The sequence below is a fragment of the Chiroxiphia lanceolata genome, chromosome 2 (genome assembly GCF_009829145.1).
Source record: "Chiroxiphia lanceolata isolate bChiLan1 chromosome 2, bChiLan1.pri, whole genome shotgun sequence".
NCBI lineage: Eukaryota > Metazoa > Chordata > Aves > Passeriformes > Pipridae > Chiroxiphia > Chiroxiphia lanceolata.
Window position 1 is genome coordinate 112946137 of NC_045638.1, and position 24766 is coordinate 112970902.

A 24766-nucleotide genomic window follows, 5' to 3' on the forward strand; every position below is an offset into this window, starting at 1 on the left:
TCTGCTTGTAAACACAGATAATGGAGTGCAGGGGAGAAAACATCTAACATTTGGTAGATAAAAGCACAATTTCTAAGGAATAAGAGAAAAATGTAGTAAGGAGTTCCATGAGTTCACTGAATTTCCCACAGCTATTAGGAAGAAAAAAACTAATAAGCAAATAATTAATTATCCTAAAAGGTGCAAATGTACCACTTCTAATGTTCAGAATCTTTTTTAACACCTCATCTTTGTTTCCTTTGCTGAATCTCAATTACATTGTCTTCCTAGTCAAGAAAAACAGAAGAGAAATGGTTGCTAAACACAAAGATTAATTAAAACCTTCTACTTCTGATATCCAAATCACAGTTGCCACAGGGACGTGGGCTAAGGATGGAATGACCACTGAATATCCTGCAATAAATGGTCAGGTCTAGCCATTTATACCCATCTCTACAAACTTTTGGCTTCTGCCTCAATGTTTTGAATATTAGATGATGAGTTATGCCCATCTATAGGAATCCCCTACACAAAACCAGCATCTGTAGTTTCTGCATCACAAATCTTTACCTGCCTTTTTATTTGGAATGAAGAAGTTGAAAAATTTAAGCAAAAGATCTTTTCCAAGTTTCCTATAATACTAAAATTAATGTCAAACAAGAAATTAGAAGCAAAATAAGATATCTATGTGTGTGTGCAACAGAGGGAAAAAATTACAAAAGAAGTATGCAAATTTTAAAAAAGGCAGGACAGGCTCAAACATGGGATTGGAAATCTAAATACTACGCATGTTCCCAAAAACATACTCTGCTTAAATACAGGACTGGTATAAGAATCAAAAAATAAGAAAATGAAGCTTGTATAAAGTATCTGCACATATGAACACTGTTCAGTCATACATTTTATTCTGCACTGCTGCAGTTAATAACTTCTGTTATCACATAAAAAAACCTGTATAAATACACAAGACACTGCCTGGATTTTGCAGTTCCTGGCAAAAAGGAGCTTCTAAAGGGTGTTAAAATTTGAATATTTTGTGTTTCCCAGAAGGTGCAAAGCCTTTTATTTTTCCTTTCCAAGAAGACCTCACAGAACTTGACATTAATTTTCTGTGATTATGGTCCCTGACTGGGGAGGGAGAAACTCTCCACAGAAAAGGTCTCTGATCCAAGGGAATCAGCATAAATGTGAATGTTTTCCAAATGGGAGACACCTCTTTTGCTTATAAATAAATCATCCCATGAGATTATACCCACATATAATACCATAGCTTAATCTCTACCAAATTTACGAAACCATAGAATTAAGGGCTCCAGGTGATTCAAACAGTATTTGAAGAGAAATTATAATCTGTCATGAAATTGTGCAAACACAGTTTTAAACAATTATATTTACTCTTTGGTAGGGATTTTCACATGTTCTTGCGTGGTGTGTTCATGTGATAGACACTCATTTATAAGCCTACCTTCCATATACATGAGATATATATCTATATATGTGTGTGTATATATATATATATATATATATATATATATATATATATATATATATAGTGAAATACGAATTGGACACTGCCCCCACTTTAAGAGAAACCCTCAAGGCCATACAGCAGGTGAAAATCAGCAAGGCAGCTGGAGTTGATGGAATTCCACCCAAAGCCCGGAACCATGGCGGCCTCGTACTCCATGCTAAATTTCACAAGTTTGTGGTGCGCTGTTGGGAACTAGGTGAACTACCATCACACCTTCGTGATGCAGTCATCATCACTTTGTATAAGAAGAAAGGTACTAAATCAGACTGCTCAAATTACCGGGGTATTACTCTGCTCTCCATTGCTGGCAAAATCCTGGCAAGAATACTCTTGAACAGACTCATACCCACTATAGCAGAAGGAATCCTACCTGAAAGTCAGTGTGGTTTCAGAGCCAACAGGTGTACCACAGACATGGTATTTGTTCTCAGACAACTGCAAGAGAAGTGTAGGGAACAGAACAAAGGTCTCTATGTAACCTTTGTCGACCTCACCAAGGCTTTTGATACTGTGAGCAGAAAAGGTCTATGGCAGATTTTGGAACGTTTAGGTTGTCCCCCCAAGTTCCTTAAAATGATCATCTCGCTCCATGAGGATCAGCACGGCCAAGTCAGATATGGCAATGCACTTTCTGAGCCCTTTCTAATAACTAATGGTGTGAAACAAGGCTGCATTCTCGCACCAACCTTATTCACAATCTTTTTCAGCATGATGCTCCAAAGGGCCACAGCAGACCTCGATAATCAAGGTGGTATCTACATCCGATGCTGTACTGATGGAAGCCTTTTCAACCTAAGGCAACTGAAGGCCCACACCAAGACCTTAAACCATCTTGTCCGGGAGCTGCTTTATACTGGTGATGCCACCCTTGTTGCCCACACAGAAGCAGCTCTGCAGCGTTTAACATCCTGCTTTGCAGATGCTGCTGAGCTCTTTGGGCTGGAAGTCAGCTTAAAGAAGACAGAAGTTCTCCATCAACCTGCACCTCAGGAAGTCTTCCATCATCCCCACATCACCATTGGCCAATCAGAGTTCAAATCAGTCCAGCAGTTTAATTACCTAGGTAGCCTCATCTCCTCAGACGGTAAGATTGACGGAGAGATAGACAACAGGTTAGCTAAGGCATATAGTGCTTTTGGAAAGCTTCATAAAAGAGTTTGGTGAAATAAACACTTGAAGAAAAGTACCAAGATCAGTGTTTACAGAGCCATTGTGCTGTCTGCTCTCTGCGGATCTGAATCATGGGTCATCTACCTCCACCACCTGCGTCTCCTAGAACGCTTCCATCAACGCTGCCTCCGAACAATCCTAAACATCCACTGGTCAGATTATGTGACTAATACATCTGTTCTAGAACAAGTAGCAATCACAAGTATTGAGGCTATGTTGATGAGAACACAGCTGCGATGGGCAGGGCACATCTCAAGGATGAAGGACCACCGCCTCCCTAAGATCTTGCTCTATGGTGAACTTGCCACTGGCTGCCACAAGAGAGGAGCCCCAAAGAGAAGATACAAGGACTCCCTGAAACAACATCTCAGCCTTGGCCATATTGATCATCTTAACTGGTCTACTCTGGCCTCCAATCGGGAGGTCTGGAGACACACCATTTATAACGCTGTGGATGCTTTTGAGAAAGCACACAGGATCACTCTTGAGGAGAAAAGACAACGCAGAAAGAATCGTGCCTTGCAGAATATACCATCTAAGGAATCTTTCTGCTGTGCGTTTTGCAACCAGACATGCCTATCTTGTATTGGCCTTTTTAGCCACCAACGCACTTGCAACAAACGCGGGTAGAGCCCTTCCCAAATCTTCGTTCGCGAAGCCTAGTCATGATGATGATTTATATAAAACATCAAAATAAGTTTCTGGGTGCTTTGCTCTTGATTTAACAGCACACTTCTCTGCATGATGAACTGCACCAATTCATGTTGGTGTCAGCTGAAAATAATCTTGTTAACTTTAATAATTTTGGCTCAGAAAAGTGATGGAGGTGGAACCTACAATGATACAATTATAGTCAGAATATAACTGCAAACATATCACACATCTGCTTAAAAAGCAGCTCAGTTTTCAACAGCTCTCTTCTTGTGGCGAACAGGTGCTCAGCTTTGAAGTCCTTCATTCCTCACTCGTTATCCTGCACTACAAGATCATTCCCTCCTATTGCATCAGAAGAAGAATGACTGGCTGTGACTACCTGCTGATCTCATGATCTGTCATTACAGGCTGTGCTTGTTAGGGAAAGAGAACCTGGAAGCTTCAGAATAACTTGGAATAATTTTCACCATGAAAACACTTTGGGAGGAATCTTTAAAATAACAAAAAGTTCTCAGTGTCTTATTCATTTTAAAAAAACAGAGATTTTTCTAGTCACACAACACAAGTTGCAAGTGACACATTATCTACTTTCTCATCTTATTTGTAAAGTAGGAAAAAATCCATTTTATTGAACTGGATGTTCAGTGCTTTCTCGCTCATGTAGTATTAAAGGCCCTTTTCTGCTACTATACTACTATATTAAACAGCAAATACATTTTGTCAGATGGAACATGGCAAATGCAGCCACCCTTCAAGTGTGGAGGGCTGACACCCTTCCAGGAGGGCTGACAGTTTAGCTCTGTGCACTGTGTGTCTATCACCAAGCATTACTGGCTAATGTATCACTGCCTGATAGTGCCCAGTGCTTGTCCTCTAACCAATCTAAGCTTTCTCCCTCCCCCTTCCCATAAGGAGTTTTATTGATATTGGTTCCTCTAATCAAAATTCTTTTCCAAATTCAATCAACAGCTGTTTTAGTAGGCCAGAAACAGAAAAAATCAAAGACTGAATGCTTGGGTTTGATTTAAAAATCGTTTGCAGAACCTGAGGAAAATATTGTCTCTGACCTATGAGAAAACAAAAAGCAGCTCTGGATTGTTGATTTATACAGGTGCAAGGAAATTCAAAATATGGAAAATATTTGCAATCTATCCCCTTCAAATGCAGAAAATTGAAGGACATTAGAGACAGCTGAAGGGGATAGAGACTATTTTGTGATTTGATTCCATCAGTATCAGCACTCTTGCAACATTTAGCAAGTTGACATACATCATTTCAACTTCAATTGTTCATGTGCATAACCGACCTCTCCTCACCTGCTCCTAAATGAGGATGTCTTCCTGCAGGCTGAGCACATACATAAAAAACCTGCCACAGTTCAGCTGATTTGCTTGTGATCAAGTTTGTGTAAGTCTTAAGTCTTTACCAAGTTACATTCACTATAAGAAAGCAAAAATATCTTATCGTTGGATTTCACAGGATTTGCTCCAAATTAGCCTTGAACTGGGATGCCCAAAGGATTCAGAGCCATATTGCTCTCCATACCTTACACAGCTCTGCTAGTAGAAAACAGCCCTCACAGGTCTCTTAGAAATATCTACAACAATTTCATGGACACACGAGAAATAATTTGTCCCTTCCTGTTTAAAAATGAAAGACGTGTTTTAGCTGGAAACTTTACAAGATCACTTTTAAAATTAGGTGTGTTCTAGGAAAAAAAAAAAAGTCTTAACTACTAGAAAGAAAACTATAAGGCATCTAGAGACTGGTATAAAACTATTTTGTGATTGCACATCTTGCCCCACCTTTATATTAATGAATCAGCAAAAAACAGTATATGTGCTTTTATGCATTGTCTTTTTGCACTACTATGCATTTATTTAAAATCAGTAAAATGCATAGATTTCATAGACTGCATCATTTCAATAAAGATCAGAGTCCAAAGCTCACTTCTAAGGAGCATGAAAAAAACAAAAAAAACCTCAGAATTATCCAGTGTTTGTAATTCAGAATTTTCTTTGAAGGCTTCAGCTTTCTATTTTGAAGTACTTCTAAAGAACTGAATTTTTAGAAAATACCAACCTCCATCTTCTAACAATCAGAATACATAGCATCACAAATAATTTGTATAAAGCTAGAGTTCCTTTAGTTGAAGTTTTAAGCTAGTTTACGACTTCATGAGCGAAAACAAACCTACTGCCACCCTCTTGAAGACCAGGTGAGATCTGGATAATTATCTGGGGTTATATTTTAGGGGAAAATAGTCTGAATTCTCCATAAATAAGAATTGTAAGACATATTCAGCAACTGGAGCAACAAAAGGCATCACCCAAATTACTAGAAGACGCATACATGGGTCCAAAACAGCCCTAAAGTTCTTCATATGTGTCAGAAAGAAGATTTATTTCGGATGGTCACTGCGCTGTGGCTCTTCAATGATCTGGAAATCTGAGGGAGATGGTACAAAGAGTTGGAACTGGGACATATTGCTAATGATGAGTAGAAGAGGACAGTAGGAGGGCATAGGCACAGAAACAGGATGACTCAGGCTTTAAATGAATCACAACTATCAAGGGACAAAGGCAGCAAGAAAAGGTTCCATAAACACCCTTGGCACAAGAGAAAAACACAAGAAGGCACAGGTCTGTTACTTACCACGCAAGGAGAGCAAATAATGGAAATCTGAAACATTTAATGCCTTTTTTTCCTTTAATTTTTGCTAAAAAGTTGAATTTGGAACAAATGCCAGGCACAGTTACAGTTAACAGAAAGGATCAAGAAATCAAAATGGGCAACAGATAGGTTAAAGAATATCTAGGCAAGTTAAATGCATCTAAGTGGCAAGTGATGAAGCTGATAAAAGTGAATCTTTGAATCCTGAAGAATTATGCAAGGATAAGTACTCAGGGAATTGAAACAAACATCTATTCATGAGGCAAAAGGACAAAATAGGGAAAGACAGAAGAAGAAAAAACCCAAAAACCTTGCTTCTGATACTAAAGGAGTTTTCTATCCACTTAATATGTCAATCTCATTTTCCTTTTGAAAAGGTTGATTGAATAGTTCAGAGGGTAGAAAGAACTTCTGCAAAGCTTTGACACATGCATTGTGTCACAATTATTTCATAACTATCTCAGTACATGGTATGCAGCTGGTGGCCTGCAGCCTCTCAGGGAGCATGGATTAGATTCAGAAAGTCTCTGAATATAAAGGAGTGCACACCCTAAGCTGCAAGGCTGAGAGGAACATAAGAACATGCCTCATCATGGTACCTTTTTTTCCCTCCTGTTTGTTTTCTTGTGTTCTAAGGTATGTAAAAATAAAAATGTTTGAAAACTACTGGTGGAATTTAAGGTATTTGTAAGGCACATATAGCACAAAAAATAGGCATCAGTGCTTCAGTCCAGGGCATTTTAAATTGGGTTCTGCAGATTTTGAGGAATTTGAAGAAGATCACTAAGATAGAATTAAACAACATTATTGTAGATCAATGACATTACCAAAAAAAATCCAAAACCCCACAAAAACCAAAACCAAACAAATGAAAAAAACCTAGGAATTGCAGCTGACCAAGCAAAATATTCAATAACACTGAGATTTTGTCAGCATGCAGCACAAATTTTATTCCATCTTCTGGACACAATAAGAAAGGTCCTCACCTGGAGCATTTTCTGTATCCAGCACTGGGAACAGAGCTTCAGGACAGACAAGGATAAATCTGACTGTTTGGAGGAGAACCAAAAAATTGAGACGTTTGGAAAAATGTGACCTTGGCAGGGAGGTTGAAAGAAGTGATTTTATTTGTTCTACAAAAAAGGAGATACAGGAGAGCAGGGACAAGGCAGAATTGGTAAGATTGAAGAATTTAAGAAGCTGTTAACAGGAAAGATTCTTCCAAATTTAATGATAAATAATAAAAAAATTAAGAATTAATTTTTTGGGGAAAAAAAACGAAAAGGTAAATACACTTTACCTAATTTCAAGGGGCAACCATATATTGGAGTGAAATATTCAAGAAGACTGTGACATTGGATATATTTGGTGATGAGCTAAAGAAACATCAAATAGGAGTTGCTTGTGCCCATAACTTCTGTTTCAGTATTAAAAGCATTATTTCTAACCTAATATTTCCATGAGTAGCAAAGTCATTGCAATTTTCAGGACCATTTAGATTTATTCTAATCCAAGACATTAAGCAAAAATATAAAAACCTTACTTATTCAAGAGTCAGAAGCCTGATGTACTATTTTAAAATAGCAATGAACAACTTGGCTGAAACAAGACAGCAAAGAAAAGCTCTAAATGAGCACTGGACAGAGTGAACCATTTACCAAGCTCCAAAATACATGAACAGTTTTGAAAAAAGTGATAAATAGAGGAGTAAGAGGGGGGAGAAATGTCCCAAGATTCTGATTTCTTACATTATCAAAACATGTAATCTAATCTTTTAGAAACTCTGACTTTTGGACAGAAAAAATATTAAACCAAAATATTTTTTAAAAAAGTGAATAGTACAAATATTAATATTTTCTTTTGCTATCTTGACCCGAGTTCTAGTTGGTGTAAGAAAAGAGAGTGATGTTACTGATTCAGGATTTCCCAATTGGTTCCTTCTTCCAAGGACAAGGCAGTATAACAACAACAGTACATACGAAAATATCAGCAGCTTTCAAACTACAGCGTATTAGACTTAACTATTTAATACACAGATTGATCAGTCTATGTTAGAAATTATTTTGCAGGGAAATATATTAGGAAAAGTTACATGGAAATATCTGGAATGTTTTTAAAATGCCTTTTTGAAGACATAAAATCATAGCACAAAACAAGGTTGTGCTTCAGAAAACCACATACAATCACACTTAATGTCTGGACTCATCAAACTTGCTTGTTGTATTTTTGGAAAAAGAATGTTCAATTTTTGTTTAAAGAAATAAATTACATAATTTGAGGGACACATTTGATCCCTTTCATGACCTCCTTTCTTTTTTCCCTATCTTTAAGGAATAAAAGAGAGAAAACAAAAATAAACTTTGCCATTTATTATAAAAGAGGATTGACCTGGAACAGAACAAATACGTTGCATTTTGTAACTACCAATACTGAAAGTATTTCCATTATGATTTATCCAGCTAATGCAGCAAGCCACTATAAACTGTTCCATTTATAGTTGATTTTAACATAGAAAATGGTTGCTATACTGCATTACCAGAATCCTTTATAGAAAATTGGGGGTTTCTGTTTTCAGAAGAGATGCAAGTTGCATCCTTCGTAACATCCTGGATAGGCCTTTTATCTGAAAAAACTAAATATAATAATCACAGTTCACATGGGATAGAAAATATTAATCTAGAGGAGTAAACACACAATAGACCATCTAATTTGAACTATAATTTGTTATTTTTCAGTAGTACACCATTGATAATGAAAAAGGAGAAATATTATTTAAAAAGTGCTACTGTCTTAGAAACACAAAAATAAAGTTGAAAACATTAAAAATACATTAGATTATGTTTTGATTTATTATCTAACTAAAAAAATTCTACATAGATTGTTCAAGATATTCGAGAAAATGCTTTTATAAGTTATAGAAACTCATAGTTTCCTACATTATGTACATAATTGGTGTGCATGCAGATATACACACTAAGAGATAGATGTTACTAAAATTAGTAAAATATTTAAAGTACAAAACTATCTGGAGTTTAGACAAGAAGAGCAGCTCCCACCAACAGTATTACCTGAATGATAAAGAAGCTATAACAGTGCCTATACTGTCATTGTCTAGATAAGTACTGAATAATTGCTCCAAACCAAGGCAATTAGCCTTTCTTCTATCTTGTATGTATGATAATTAAAGTCATTCTACTTGTAATAAGGCATTTGATTAATATGAGTGTCTGGTAATTTCAGATTATTAATTCCCCTAACCACAAAGAGACAACCATGTACCAGCAAATTTGATGTAAATTGAAGCTGATATAAATTATCTAACACAAATTGAAATTTACAGAAACCATTAAGCGCCACAAATCTGAAAATAAATCATACTTGGCAAACCTATAGACCTATCTGCCTCTTCGAGAATTCAGATCACTCTGAGAAAACTATTCAAACTTTTGGCCTTAAAACAATTAATACAAAGGAAATGAAGACAGTTCTAGCTGGGCTGAGCTGATCAGTGCCCAAGAGTGACCTCCCTGATGCAGCACATGCTACTTTTAACCATTCAATACACCACAGGTTTTACTGAGAAATATGTAACAACATTGGAAGATTTTTGTTTTCTTACATTCAGGAAACAATGTATTGTTTTGAATAATAATTATATTTATTATAGCAATAATTACAGAGTTCTATTTTGCTGTAAATTTAGATTGCAAGAAACTTGTATGTGAGATATAAGAATGACACATTGTTCAGATCATGCAACAAATGTGCTACATTATATATTAACTACATATCTTGAGACATACTGACATTAATCACAGTCTGATTATTATTAACTTGCTATTTGAGGGGAGTCTTGAACTCACTGAATCCACATAGAACCTTTTTAGTTAGATTGAATCAAAAAGAAGTTATTGGAGGAAAGCTCACAAGCAAAAACCATGAAAAGCAGTGGAGTTTTGTCAGTGAAGAAGAGAGAAAAGCACAAACCTTTCCATGAGAGGGGAGAATTCCAGCTCAAAACAGCACTAATTTCTTCATCTTTATATTAAATGGGAAAATTCTCTGTAGGAATGAAGGACGTTGAAAGAAACTTGAGAGAAAACATTTTGAAACGTTGTAAATGTAAATAAAAACTAGTAAGTGCTATTACTGAGGTAAAGTCAGACACAGATTTTAGAAAATACAAAAAAATATGGTTGCACTAATAGAAATCAATTCATAACTGCCCCCAAATATCAAAAATCCTTGGACCCTACAGTTACAGTACTCTTTAGTGGCTTAATTTTAAACTCCCTTGATTATCTCCCTGTTTAGACATGGCAAACATTTAGGAAGTCTGTGATAATCTGATAAGAATACGTAGCAAATTTTATTTATTTAACGCTAACATTAATTTTCATCCTACCAGAGTGGTGCCTTTAGCCTAAAACCTGAAAAATACACTTTCTGTCAGTAACTATGGATTTCATTTCTCCTCTTACAGGCAGCAGGCACGAAGATTGGGATCTGAAAAATAACTTTGGACATGATAAATCCTAAATTTTCATTCATCACAGTAGTTCTGAGAAGAATTAGTGTGGCAGAAGTTGGGATTAACAATGCACAACTTTAATGGGACCACAGTTCTTCATCAGTGATTTCTTCTTGCGCTTTACAAAGACAGTAGTACCAGCAGTAAAACAATACCAGTCTCAGCTTCAGATGGCTTTCCTGCCTAATAACTGCAGCTTCTGAACCCAAAAATCCATGCAATATATTTTTCTGAACAAGTTTCTTGTCACCTGAACAAATTATTTTGTAGATACTCCATCTCTGGAAGTGTTCAAAGCCAGGTTGGATGGGGGTCTGAGCAACCTGGTCTAGTGGAAGGTGTCTCTGACCACGGCAGGGGGTTGGGAACTGGATGATATTTAAGGCCCCTTCCATCCCAAACCATTCTATGATTCTGTGATTCTATGATTCTTAATCTCAGGATTTCTGCAGAAGTTTAAAATGAGTTGCCTTTGCTAACCATGCAGAAAAAAAACCTAAAGTTTTTGTGTTTGTTTTCTCATGATTTGGAGTGACTTGGCTCATTTTTAAGACCATCTGACAACAGCAACAGAAAAATAAATATGAAAATTTGGGAGGAACCTTAACCTGATAATGAAAGAATGATGCATTTAATCCTGAATAACAATCCTAAATAACTAAGACACCAGCAGCAGTTAGCTTTTTGAAGTATTTATATTTTCATTGCTGAAGAACAATTGTCAGAAGTAAAAGACTAGAAAACACATTTATGTTTATGAAACTATATCTACACATAAGTTTATTATTTGTAACTCCCTTCTTTCCAAGGAAAGCATGTTTTAAACATGAGCTTTTTAATTATTTTCCTGTAAACCTGTCTCCAGGTGGGGACAGTTTTTAGCTCCTCATAACTTTTTCTTCTTAGAGAGGTTACCAAGTACCTCAAGCACTGTGAGACACAAGGAAAAGCTCCAGGGAAGAAAGGGATTGATTGTGCTCCACTGGGCTCTGCTCTGAGAGGCTACTTCTGACTACTCTTCTCAAGAGAGATTCTGTTGATGTGCGCATTTAACTAAGAGGTTACTACACTTGGCACTGCATTTGTTTGGGCCAATTGGTGCCTCTGTGATCACACAATGCTGAAATACTGTTAATGCTAATAGTGCCTCGTTCACAGAAACTCTCCTAAGACAAAAATGCCCCTTTAGTCCTTCTGTTTAGAATTCTGCTTGCAGCAACATTTCAAACCAAGGTGTCCTGGCACAAGAAAAATAAAGTGAAACAGTTCGCAAATTATTCCCACTTGCTGTCGGAAGTAGGTCTAAAAATCATGTTTATAAGCATTTGAGCAAAACAGACTGAGAGAAAAAACAGGAACATACAGTTTAAAAATGGTATATTTATAGACAAAATAGAGCTGTAAACTGCCTGGGCTGCACCCAGAGATGCATCTCAGCCTTCTTCAAGAGTTGAATAGAGCTCATGAAGGGAAACACAGGTGTTATGTAGGCTAACTGAATTTTGGCAAATGCAGTTACTGATAGGTTGAGAGAAAACTACTATTTTAACTGGGAAAAGAAGAAAAAAATAGAAAATTATGTGGGTCACTGAATGCAGCTGAGGATGAGATGGCAGACTGTGGATGTCATTTCCCTCCTGCTTACACACCTACAATGCCTCTCTGTTTAGTACCTACACTTTCCTGAGGTGAATGATAAAAAAAACTGGTGGAAGAAGAAAAAGTAAAAACGATTCTGCCAGCGTGATGCAACACAGGTCTTGTTGATCAGGTTTCCAGAGAGTAGCTCTTCATTTTCACACAGTACAAAATCATTATTTAAAGATACAGACTTGCTTGTGCTGCTTGTGATGCTTTTCTAGCAAGGCAACATTTATTGACGGACATTGCCAACTGTGATCTATCAAACCTAATCAAAATGAAATTTCAGACTGTATCTGTTTTTTTGGGAAACACTTTCCATATGAGACAGAAAAGACAGGCTTGTCAGAAAGGATTAGTTCCAGTGCTCCAGCTCCCTATACCTGTCCTACAGTATTGGTAGTATAAACCTACAATTTTAAACTTCAGACAGGGCAAACTGCATGAACTTCTACAGTTTACACTGAAAGATTCATACCTCAAGTTCTCTCCTTTGACATCAACCTAGATATAGCAATTAATTGACCAAGAGTAGTTCAACAATAGATTTAAAACAAATATTAAAAATGTTGATAGAATGCACATGGTTATGACAGCAGTAAATATCTTCCATCAAATATAGGTCTAAGGTATTTTATTACCTTAATGAGCTAATAGTTCACAGCTTTCTTCTATCTATTTAATAAGAATTAAACGGAAAATATTGAATTTTAGCATTCTCAAAATGCTCAAAAAAAGGACAGAAGTGCAGCAATAATCAGAATTAGTCCCTAAACTTATTCCATAAAAACAGTGTAAAACAATTCTCATTAGTTTATCATGTCTTCTACTTGAAGAAGAAAACCCCAATTTTTTTTTTAGTTCTAACATGATAAGAATCATTCTGTAGAATGAATCAGCACAGTAACTGGTGTGTGAGTAATCTCGGCAGAAACTGGCTATGTAGGTACATTTATTTCCAAAATCTAACTTGCTCCATTCCACAAACTAAAGAACTAATGTACGTTTATTTTACCAGTTGCCATCCTGATCATGTGCTTTTCTAGATAGAAAGGAATGTTTGAGAAACTGTTATTATCCTTATGCTTGTGTTTGGAAAGGTTAACAGTGGAGTCAAAGCTTTCAAAGATACAAATATTCTAGATTCAAACAATAGGCTACACTGGTAGCATTTATCCTGAATGAGAATTCCCTTTCCTACTCATATGAGGTAGAATGCAGATTGTTAATGGGTAAATCAGCTTCATCATGGTGTCACAATCAGACACTACATGCTTCCAGTCTATAATAGACCAAATTAAATCAGCCAGCTGCTTTTACTGATATTCTACACTGTCTCACACAATAGTTGTTCACCCCATCCCATGTCATTCAGTGGAGGGTCCTATGTAAACCCAACTCCTGCGACTGGGACAGCAATGAAGCAACTCCTCCCCAGAGCCCTTTCCAAGTGCATGAAGGACTGGAAGGAGATTTGGAACAGCCTGCACAGATTCACCAGAGCAGGTGCAGTCTCACAAGTGCCAAGTAGAGGGGGAAAACTGCAACACATCCAAGCATGCAGCTGGCTGTCATTGCTGTCAGGAACACTGCTGCTGACTTTCATTCAGCTTGCTGTCCCCAAAGACCTTGTGTCCTTTTCCAGGTGGTTTTTTTTTTCCTGCACCATATGGTACCATATTAAAAACAGCATCCTGCAATCCTCCGAAGAATCCTTAGGGTTCTCCCTCAAGAGGAACAAGGACTGGTTTGACGAAAACAATCAAGAAATCCAGGGCTTGTTGAGGAAGAAGAGAACCGCCCACCAAGCACACCTTGCATTGCCATCCTGTCATGCAAGAAAAACGGCCTTTCGTCTCGCATGCAGCAGGCTCCAACAGAAACTCCGTGACATCCAGAACAAGTGGTGGATTGATCTATCTGAAAAAAATCAATTTTGCACAGATACGGGTGATCACAAAGGTTTCTATGAGGCCTTGAAAACAGCATACGGGCCCACATACCAGGTACAAAGCCCTCTACTCAGCACTGATGGTCAAACGCTTCTGACAGATAAAACCTCCATTCTGAATCGATGGTCTGAACACTTTCAGACTCTTTTCAGTACCAACCGTGTAGTCCAAGACTCAGCAATCCACTCCATCACACGACAACCAGTAAAATACGAATTGGATACTGCCCCCACTTTAAGAGAAACCCTCAAGGCCATACAGCAGGTGAAAATCAGCAAGGCAGCTGGGGTTGTTGGAATTCCACCCGAAGTCTGGAAACATGGTGGCCTTGCACTCCATACCAAATTTCACAAGTTTGTGGTACGCTGTTGGGAACTCAGCGAACTACCATCAGACCTTCATGATGCAGTCATCATCACTTTGTATAAGAAGAAAGGTACTAAATCAGACTGCTCAAATTACCGGGGTATTACTCTGCTCTCCATTGCTGGCAAAATCCTGGCAAGAATACTCTTGAACAGACTCATACCCACTATAGCAGAAGGAATCCTACCTGAAAGTCAGTGTGGTTTCAGAGCCAACAGGTGTACCACAGACATGGTATTTGTTCTCAGACAACTGCAAGAGAAGTGTAGGGAACAGAACAAAGGTCTCTATGTAACCTTTGTCAACCTCACCAAGGCTTTTGATACTATGAGCAGAAAAGGTCTATGGCAGATTTTGGAACGTTTAGGTTGTCCCCCCAAGTTCCTTAAAATGATCATCTCGCTCCATGAGGATCAGCACGGCCAAGTCAAATATGGCAATGCACTTTCTGAGCCCTTTCTAATAACTAATGGTGTGAAACAAGGCTGCGTCCTCACTCCTACCCTATTCACAGTCTTCTTTAGCATGATGCTCCAAAGGGCCACAACAGACCTCCATGATCAGGATGGTATCTACATCCGATACCGTACTGATGGAAGCCTTTTCAACCTAAGGCAACTGAAGGCCCACACCAAGACCTTAAACCATCTTGTCCGGGAGCTGCTTTATGCTGATGACACTGCCCTTGCTGCACACACAGAAGCAGCTCTGCAGCATTTAACATCCTGCTTTGCAGATGCTGCTGAGCTCTTTGGGCTGGAAGTCAGCTTAAAGAAGACAGAGGTCCTCCATCAACCTGCACCTCAGGAAGTCTTCCTTCATCCCCACATCACCACTGACCAATCAGAGCTTAAATCAGTCCAGCAGTTTAATTACCTAGGTAGCCTCATCTCCTCGGATGGTAAGATTGACGGAGAGATAGACAACAGGTTAGCAAAGGTATACAGTGCTTTTGGAAAACTCCACAAAAGAGTATGGCGTAATAAACACTTGAAGAAAAGTACCAAGATCAGTGTTTACAGAGCCATTGTGCTGTATACTGTCTTATACGGTTCCGAATCATGGGTCGTCTACCTCCACCACCTGCGTCTCCTAGAACGCTTCCATCAGCGCTGCCTCCGAACAATCCTAAACATCCACTGGTCAGATTATGTGACCAATACATCTGTTCTAGAGCAAGCAGCAGTCACAAGTATGAGGCCATGTTAATGAGAACACAGCTGTACTGGGCAGGGCACGTCTCAAGGATGAAGGACCGCCGCCTCCCTAAGATCTTGCTTTATGGTGAACTTGCCACTGGCTGCCGCATGAGAGGAGCCCCGAAGAAAAGATACAAGGACTCCCTGAAACAACATCTCAGCCTTGGCCATTTTGATCACCATAACTGTTCTACTCTGGCCTCCAATCGGGAGGCCTGGAGACACACCATCTATAACGCAGCTGTCTCCTTTGAGAACACACGCAGGATCACTCTCAAAGAGAAAAGGCAACGCAGAAAGAACTGTGTCTTGCAGATTACACCATCTAAGGAGTCTTTCTGGTTTGCCTTTTGCAATCGGATATGTCTGTCACGTATTGGCCTCATAAACCATCAGCGTGCCTGTAACAAATGTGGATAGAGCCTTCCCAAATCTTCGTTTGCGAAGCCTAACCATGATGATGATGACTTTTTTCCTGCTATGGGTCCAGTTAAGAGCAGCCTGCCCTCCAGCACTTCAGATGCAGGCCCTAGTTTAGCAGCTACTATGAATTTTCTGTGAGTGCACCTCTACCCCATCATTCAGGTTGTTAATGGAGACATCATAAAGCCTTGTGCCTACATCTGGGAGTTGACACCAGTGATCAACCATCAGTTTGTCTCACAGTCCAGGCAGTTTCCATCCACTTTCTCATCCACTCAGTCCATATCTCATCAATTTGGCTACAAGAGTAATGTGGGAAACCATGCCAAAGGCCTTGCTAAAGGCAAAGTGAACAACATACATTGTTCTCCCCTTGTCAAAACACCACTCATCTCATTACAGAAGGAAATGAGGTTGGTCAGGTAATACATGCCCTTGATAAATCCAGGCTGGCTTGTCCCAAATGCCTTTTCCTTTGTGTTCCTGGAAACGGTTACCTCACTGTTTCTTCACTATTGTAAGAGTAACATAGAGTATGCTTCTTTGATCTTTAGCTTTTTGTTTTCCATCAAGGCATGCTTTTTCACTGTAAATTCTACATGATTCCTAAGCCTATAGGTAAACATGGTCACTGCATCCATTACTGACAATAAATAATAACTCAGCCTCATCTGTCCACTGACAGAGGATTATATGTTTTTCCTCTATGAAAAGGTATGATATTGATGGGACCACGAACACATTACGTGTGCTAAAAATACTTTTTTTAGCAAAGTTGTTGTTTCAGTCATGTAAGAGCATCTTATTGCACCTTCCATTTTTAAATTACACTAGCCAGTAGTGCTGCAAATAAACATCCTTGAACAGCTTCAGAAAAATCTCTGTGCAGATTTATACTAAGCTCAAAATTCAGCAGGAGTCTGTTCAATGTGGTTGAGAGAAGAATTGAGTTTTGGAGCTTAAGATTGAGGCTATCAACTGAAACTGAGCTTTAATTAAAATGAATTTGATAATGCACAGTAGACTCTGGGATGGCTTCAAAAGCCATTTCAGAAAGCTGATGTGATTTGCCAACTCTAAAAGAAAGTAACTGTACTACATGGATACCAGAGTTTTAAAATTATGCTTAAAAATAGAGATGTATTCTGGGTTAACCAACAGAGAGAGCATCTTCCAAACAAAAGACTGCTAACAGCATACCTGTAGTGCTTAGGAATTTTATTGTACTGATTTTGAGGCTGTTGGCCAAAACCTCCAAGCTGTTGGAGACTGGAACATGATTTCCTACACGAGCAGCTGGAATTGCAGTCCTTCCATTAGGACTCCAGTCACAGTTTGCAGGTGTGATGTTTGCAATGCTCCAGACAACATGTTGCAAGCAATATACAGTGTTTGCACTTTACTTGAAGAGGAAAACCTTAATTCTAGTGTTAGGGTTTGTTTATTTCTGCTATTTGTAAGATTTGATAATCTGGTTTCATTACACCTGAGGGTCATGCAATCACAGATAGCCCTTTTGGTTAAAGACAGAGGCAGAAAATGAGTAAGAAATGTTACAGGAAGAAACAGACAAATTATCTTGCTCAGTTCAAAGCTGAAGAAGTATCTTTCTCAATTTCTCAACTCCAAACTCAGATTATAGGATATATTGGCTGGTGAATGTTGATTTTTTTTTCATTCTCCCTTAAGACAGGAGAAAATCTAAAGATGCATGCAACAAATTATTTCCTTAATATTACCTTTTCTTGAGCGTTCAGAAAGTATGAGTTTTCTAGTTTTAATCAGTTTGACTTTGGGAGGAACAGCTCTATTAAGACAAACTATAAGATTTCCAAGCTGCCTTTCATATATATATATATATACTAAAAAAAAAAAATTATGACACCAATGTGTGATCTGATGCAAGAGTCTGACTCACACATTCAGCCTGATGACAGGCTCCACTAGAAGTTCCATGAAAGCAAACGAGACAAAATAAAAAGTTTGGAAATTAACTGGCTTCCTGCGTAGGTTAGTAGGTGAGGTACAATTACAAAATATCTAAAACTAAATTTCAAAGGGACAAAAGGCACAGTCTCACACAAATTTTGCACCCTTAATCTGTAACTTAACCTGTAACTCTCAGCCAAGGTTTCAAGTCATTCTAGAAGCACAAGTGCACCTCTTGCTCATTCATTCGGTTACTCACAAATTATACACACAAACTGTCAAAGGCCAGGGATACTGACTATAAAAAAGTACCACTTAGTTATTCCCCAACCAAAATAACAGCACAAGGCCTTGACTCATTGATTAGTCTGTTACTACGCAAGGCACAGAATTTTCCACAGCCATTTTCATCAGTATCCTCAGTTCTGAATAAGCACAGCTTTTTAATTTCAAGTATATTTTTAATTGTAAATAAATTGTGATAACTGAACAAGCCTCCATACTTCACTAAGCTGACTTAACTGAACCTGGTCAAACTGAAAAATCAGTGTTTTTTTTCCAGAAGAACTGCAATTTGAAGAAATTGAAGAAATTTTCCAAGCATAGCTACACAAGAATTGGGAGGGGAGAGGGAGTATAAATTTTTCAGGTCACCATTTCTTTCTACTCGTAGGCTTTGCTTCAGCCTGACGTTCCCTCCTAATCTCCCAAGATCTGCTCTTTCTGCCTTGTTCAGTATGGTCAGTACTAGATTTCGTCATTCCTCTGATCACTGGTAACTGACCATCCTTCCCCACTGTCCACAAAACCCTGCAAAGTTTTTTCCCAGCTATTTGGATTAACAAAAAGCTGCAGAAAAGAAAGGAAGAAGAGGTAGTCTTCTTCACTCTGTATTAACCTCAGCAAATAGTCCCACAGGTGAGCAGTCCACAATAAAACAACAACCAGGCACCATCTGGCAATCTCAAAGTTAATGCTCAGGGCCCAGCGGGAACCTGTCTCTGAGGTGCATCATGCTCTCTGCTCCAATGCCCTCCAACCAAAGTGAATCTGGGTCCTTTTTTTCATTGTTTACAGAGACCTGAGGAACCTTTACAAGAGAAATGTCTGAAACTCAGCCCCTGGTGCTGCCTCAACACACAGATGAGCTTCTTCTGGAACTTTGCTTTGTTTGCCTGGAAACTTGGAAATAGCAGCTTCAAGTCCTTGTCCGTTTTCAGCAAACAGGCACTTTTCAGACATCGAGGAGTGTTTCCATTCCAAAGCCACACTCTTACTGAAAATGATTGAAGTTGAAAATACTGTGTGAGATGTAAGGCTTAAAGCTACCAAAATGACCACAAATTCAAACAGCCATGCATTGAAATTATATATCTGAGAATCTCTTATTTTTACAACTATCAGTGAATGACCATAATATCTGGTTTTATCTTTTAAGGTAGGAATAGGAAGGAGGAAATCAGATAGGTTCTTCATTTGTACATAATAGTACAACTGCAAACCTACAAGAAATTGCAACTAAATAAAGGATAGGTTACTAACTTCAACAAGAGGTCTTGATTATTCTCTAGGTGGATAAGTGACATTTATAGCTGATTTCAGAGTTAACTGATCCAGATGTCCCACATCAAAGTGCAGCATTGCTTTGAGCAATGCTCCAGTGAATATATGATCAAAATATGAAATATGATCATTATCCGAAACCACAACCATCAATCATTATCTAGTCTTACCCTGGAAAAAACCTTGACTTTATAACAGGTTGTTAATTTCCGAACTATGCCAATGTTATCCTCTAAAATTTTTGGTTATCCATTCCAAACACATATATCCCTGATCTTGCAAACCAGCTTGATTGCATCCAAACTTTACCATCCAACAGAATGATGCAGTAAAACACACTGTCAGGGCAGTCACAACAATTGTGATCATACTCCAAAGTCTCCATCACCTGACAGTCTGGTCACCTCAAACAACAACTTTTACTCAATTAACCCTTTGTTCCACTTGATCTCTCATTCATGCAATGCAGGCATACCCCATAGAATCAATTTATATTTATTAAAAAATAAATTACTTTTGTTTCATCAACTCAAACTGCCAGTGAAGATATGTTGAATTTAATTTGAAGCCTGGTCAGGCTGCAGGTGTGTTAGCCTATAAAATTGGCTACATTGGCTAAATTTTGTAGTAGGTATTTCACAAGTGACTTGTAAAGTATAATAAACCTGGAGAACAGGCTAAAAAATTCCTGGATTCCTTATCCTTTGCTATAACTATTTAACTATTCGCTGTTTTCAAAAAGATCATTCCTGTCATTCAGTCATGATGTTTCCTTGTCCCTTGAGAACATTTTTCAAATAAACACTGTCTTTTACAACATATTAGGTTCTCATAAAGAGATCAATAAACCATAATTATACCTGTAATATCTTTGCCCAGATTGTTTAACACCTGAAAGTGCACTGTACTAAACTGTGTGAGACAAGAGTGATGAGACCAAATGCCTGTGGTTTTTTTTTTTTAATTGTTATTATTATTATTTTTTTATTTAGTTTGTCACAGAAAGTCCCATGATTGATTGGGAATTAATAATCATGACATCAAGTTGACTGTAATACACTCCTTTTCCAGAGATGTCATGTTTATTGCCCTGAGTGAGTTGCATTCAATTGAAAGTCAAAAAAAATTATGTGCAAAAGTTCCTGTGGGCGCAATTCGTCACCCGTCCTTTTCCAAGCCACTGACATGCAATTAAAATAGCATCATATAAATAGATGGGGAAAGTTTGAGAGTACTTTAATTCCTCAGAGAAGAACAACTTGGACAATACAGTAAATTGCTTTTTATTACCCTTCTGGTTTGTACCATCGTCTTTGTGTAGGAGACTATACTGAAAAAAACCACACAAATTCATGAAGTTTGGTGACAGAAACCATCTCACTTTGTTTTCTGACATGTGAAGAAAAAATAAATAGATTTTTCAGAAACTCCAATTTATGTTGTTCTATTAAATGCAATAAATAAACCCATTTCTTTTGATGCCAAAATGTAGATTCAGAACGTCAGGTTTGGTTTTTAGTTCACCTTTACTTTGCTTGAGTAACCATAACAGAGAAACTTAAACTAAGCTCCATGCAAAATCCAGACTTCCCAAAGAAGGCTGAAACAAAAAAGATTTTTCAAAGTGTATAACATTTTGAAATTATAACATAATAATATGAAGATAAAGGTTAGTCTTCAAATTCTAAAATAACTACTTTCTAACTTCCTGGATTGCAAAGCAAAGAAAGAGTGCAAGAGATGCTGCGATCTGTCTCAGACTGGCAGTAACTTAGAAGAGAATTTGGACTTGTAAGAAAAACTTCGCTGAAAATTTCCAGGTTATTCTAAATTCACCCTGGGATTCTTTGACTTTTAGAAAGTTACCTGTAACTAATCTTACTGAAAAAAATTACCATTTTCTTGTCACTGCCACTTTCTTATAACTCCCAAATTTAAGTTCATCAAGTGTAGAAACTTGTCTCATACAATACAAATTTAGCATTTGCCACACAGGTTAACTTTTCTGGCATCTGCTTTAATCAGTCGGGGCATTAGACCTCTGTACACTCACAGAATCACAGAAGCAACCAGGTTGGAAAAGACCTCTGAGATCAGCTAGTCCAACCTTTGACCCAACACCACCTTGTCACCCAGACCATGGCACTGATGCCACATCCAGTCTCTTCTTAAACACCTCCAGGGACGGTGACTCCACCACCTCTTTAGGCAGCCCATTCCAATGTCTGATCACTCTCTCTGTAAAGAACTTCTCCCTAATGTCCAGCCTAAACCTCCCCTTGTGCAGTTTAAGACCATGCCCTCTTGTCCTACTGCTGGTTGCCTGGGAGAAGAGCCTGACACCCACCTGGCTCCCCCCTCCTGTCAGGGAGTTGTAGAGAGTGAGGAGGTCTCCCCTGAGCCTCCTCCTCTCCAGGCTAAACAACCCCAGCTCCCTCAGCCTCTCCTCACACCACTTGTGCTCCAGACCCTTCACCAGCCTCCTTGCCCTTCTCTGCACCTGCTCCAACACCTCCATGTCCTTTCCGAACTGAGGGGCCCAGAACTGGACACAGCACTCGAGGGGTGGCCTCACCAGTGCCGAGTACAACAATCACTTCCCTAGTCCTGCTGCCACACTACTCCTGATCCAGGCCAGGATTCATTGGCCTTCTTGGCCACCTGGGCGCACTGCTGGCTCATGTTCAGCCTCCTGTCAATCCAAACTCCCAGGTCCCTTCCTGCCTGGCTGCTCTCCAGCTGCTCTGTCCCCAGCCGGGAGCTGCAGGGGGTTGTTGTGGCCAAAGTGCAGGACCGGGCACTTGGCCTTGTTAAACGTCTTACTATTGGATTCAGCCCAACTCTCCAGCCTGTCCAGGTCCCTCTGAAGAGCCCTCCTACGCTCCAGCATATCGACACTCCCCCCCAGCTTGGTATCATCTGCAAATTTACTAACAGTGGACTCAGTCCCACTCATTCTGGGTCAGGCAGTTGCCTCTTTTTCAAAGATGATTTTTGCAAGATCATCTCAGAGGAAAAAAATTATTCTATATACAGCATTCAGCGCAACACTTTCCCTTCTGATGGTGGTTGTTTTGTTTGTAACTACAACAGAAAAATTTTAATATCTTTTTTGGATAAAATTTGCGGCATGGGTATTGTGCATGCCTTTTTTTAAGTTAAAGCAGATTCTGCTGTTCTCTGCCTCCAAGTTATATTATGCAGTTCCCAGGAAAGAGAAAGGCCATGTAAGGTTATTAAATCAGTCTTTATAACACATAAATTGCAGCTTCTGATATAAACCTACCAACTGTTCATGCTAAAGGCAAATGCTAAAAGTTAATGGCTGCTTTCAAAGACTTTATTTAAAACATATATATAAATTACAACTCCTAAAGTATGTTGGCAATGATATAGCAAATAATTGAGCTAAACCCATGCATTATTTATGAGATAAAGCCTTACATCACTGCAGCAAACTCAAAGAAAATACAGTGTTTAGTTGCCAAAAATTAGAGTATAGGTCTCACTGATTGCTAGGGTCTGTAAGGAGGGAAAAACAACTTTTTTAGCAAGAGCATCAGGCAGGCACAAGCGAGCAAAACCGCACTGCATTTTTTCTCCTGTCAATCTGGCTGTAAACTTTCAGAGGAGAGACATTCCTGTAACTTGAAAAAACTTTCCCAGTCTTCAGCAGGGAGGCCTATTTTTAAATTTCCCAGAGCTCAAGGCAGACATTTCACCCACAGGAGATTGATGTTTAGGGCCAGATTTGGAGTAGAGAGGGAACAAAGCACCCACACTGTGGCACCTTCCAGTTACAAAGATAGAAAGAGGCCAGGGGAAGGGCATAAAACTCATAAAACTGAGTGAAATACTGTGGTTTAATTGAAAATCCACTCCTTTAATAGTCCATTTTTATTATCATTAAGCTGCTACTTAAACATTACGTGCCAACTTCCCTGATAGCAGGAATGTTTCTGTTCAGCAAACAGTGTTTCCAAGGGAAAGGCACGACCTTCTTAATTTACTTCTTTATTTAGATTTCTGGATAATTCCTATCAGAAAGCCTTTAAAAGCAAAATACTTGGCTAAACATATCATGTAGAGGTCATGAAAACCCTGTAGATATTTTTAATATTTATGCATAATTCATTCTGTTTTTTCCTGCATGGGTCAACATTGAAAAGGTGCTCAAGAGATGTGAGCTGAGTGGAAATTTATACATCTATTTTTTTCAATTTTTGTGGTCAAATCAAACCCCACAAAAACAATGTAAATCACCCCATTAAAAAAAAAAAATCCAAAATCCATTTTGGACTTCTTCCATTTTACCATTGAAAGAAAACAATATTACAAAGACTATCTTGTATTTACAATTATACTGGAGAAAAAGCAGAACCTGAAGAATACTATAAAAATATATGTTTGATTTATAAGCATTTGGAGACAACTGAAAATGGTCATTTTGGGAAATGCCCAACATAGCAGCTACAAGGAATAAATTAAAACGTGATTATTATGGAATAAGCAGGAACAATAAAAGCACACAAACAAAATCAATATAGGCATGTTTAAAGAGTGGAACTCTACTTTTTTTTTTCTTCCCTGAAGTAAAGTTTCTGGTTGCAAGACCACACTATTTTTAATATAGCCTACAAAAAAAGTAGTCTTGATGGATTACAAGAGCAGCACTAGTGTGTCAAACCAAGTCCACTATTCCAATATCCTGCATTTGACAGTAAACAAAAGTGGATACTAAAAGACTTAAGGAAAGGGTAAAATACATATCAATACTTCTTTAAAATACTTCTCCACCAATTTGTGGTTAGGTATTTTTCATTGATATTAGAGGATTTTTTTGTTATGAATTTGTCTAGTCTCTCCTTAAATTCTTGTGAAACTTTAGCACTGAAAACATCACAAGGCAAAGAGTTTCACAGATTTAATAGCCACTGTTAGTGATTATTTTTCATTCTGAACCTGGTGCTTTTTAGCTGCTTCAGATGAATTAGATTATCTGCATGAGAAGATAACAGGCAAGATCCAGTGGTTGCTCACTGCTTGAATTAATAGAGATCAAATCTTATATTAAAAAACAAAACCCTGATCCTCTACACTAAGCCTTATTTTGCCCATGCTTTCAAAGGGGGCAAGGGGAAGAGGATATTAACAC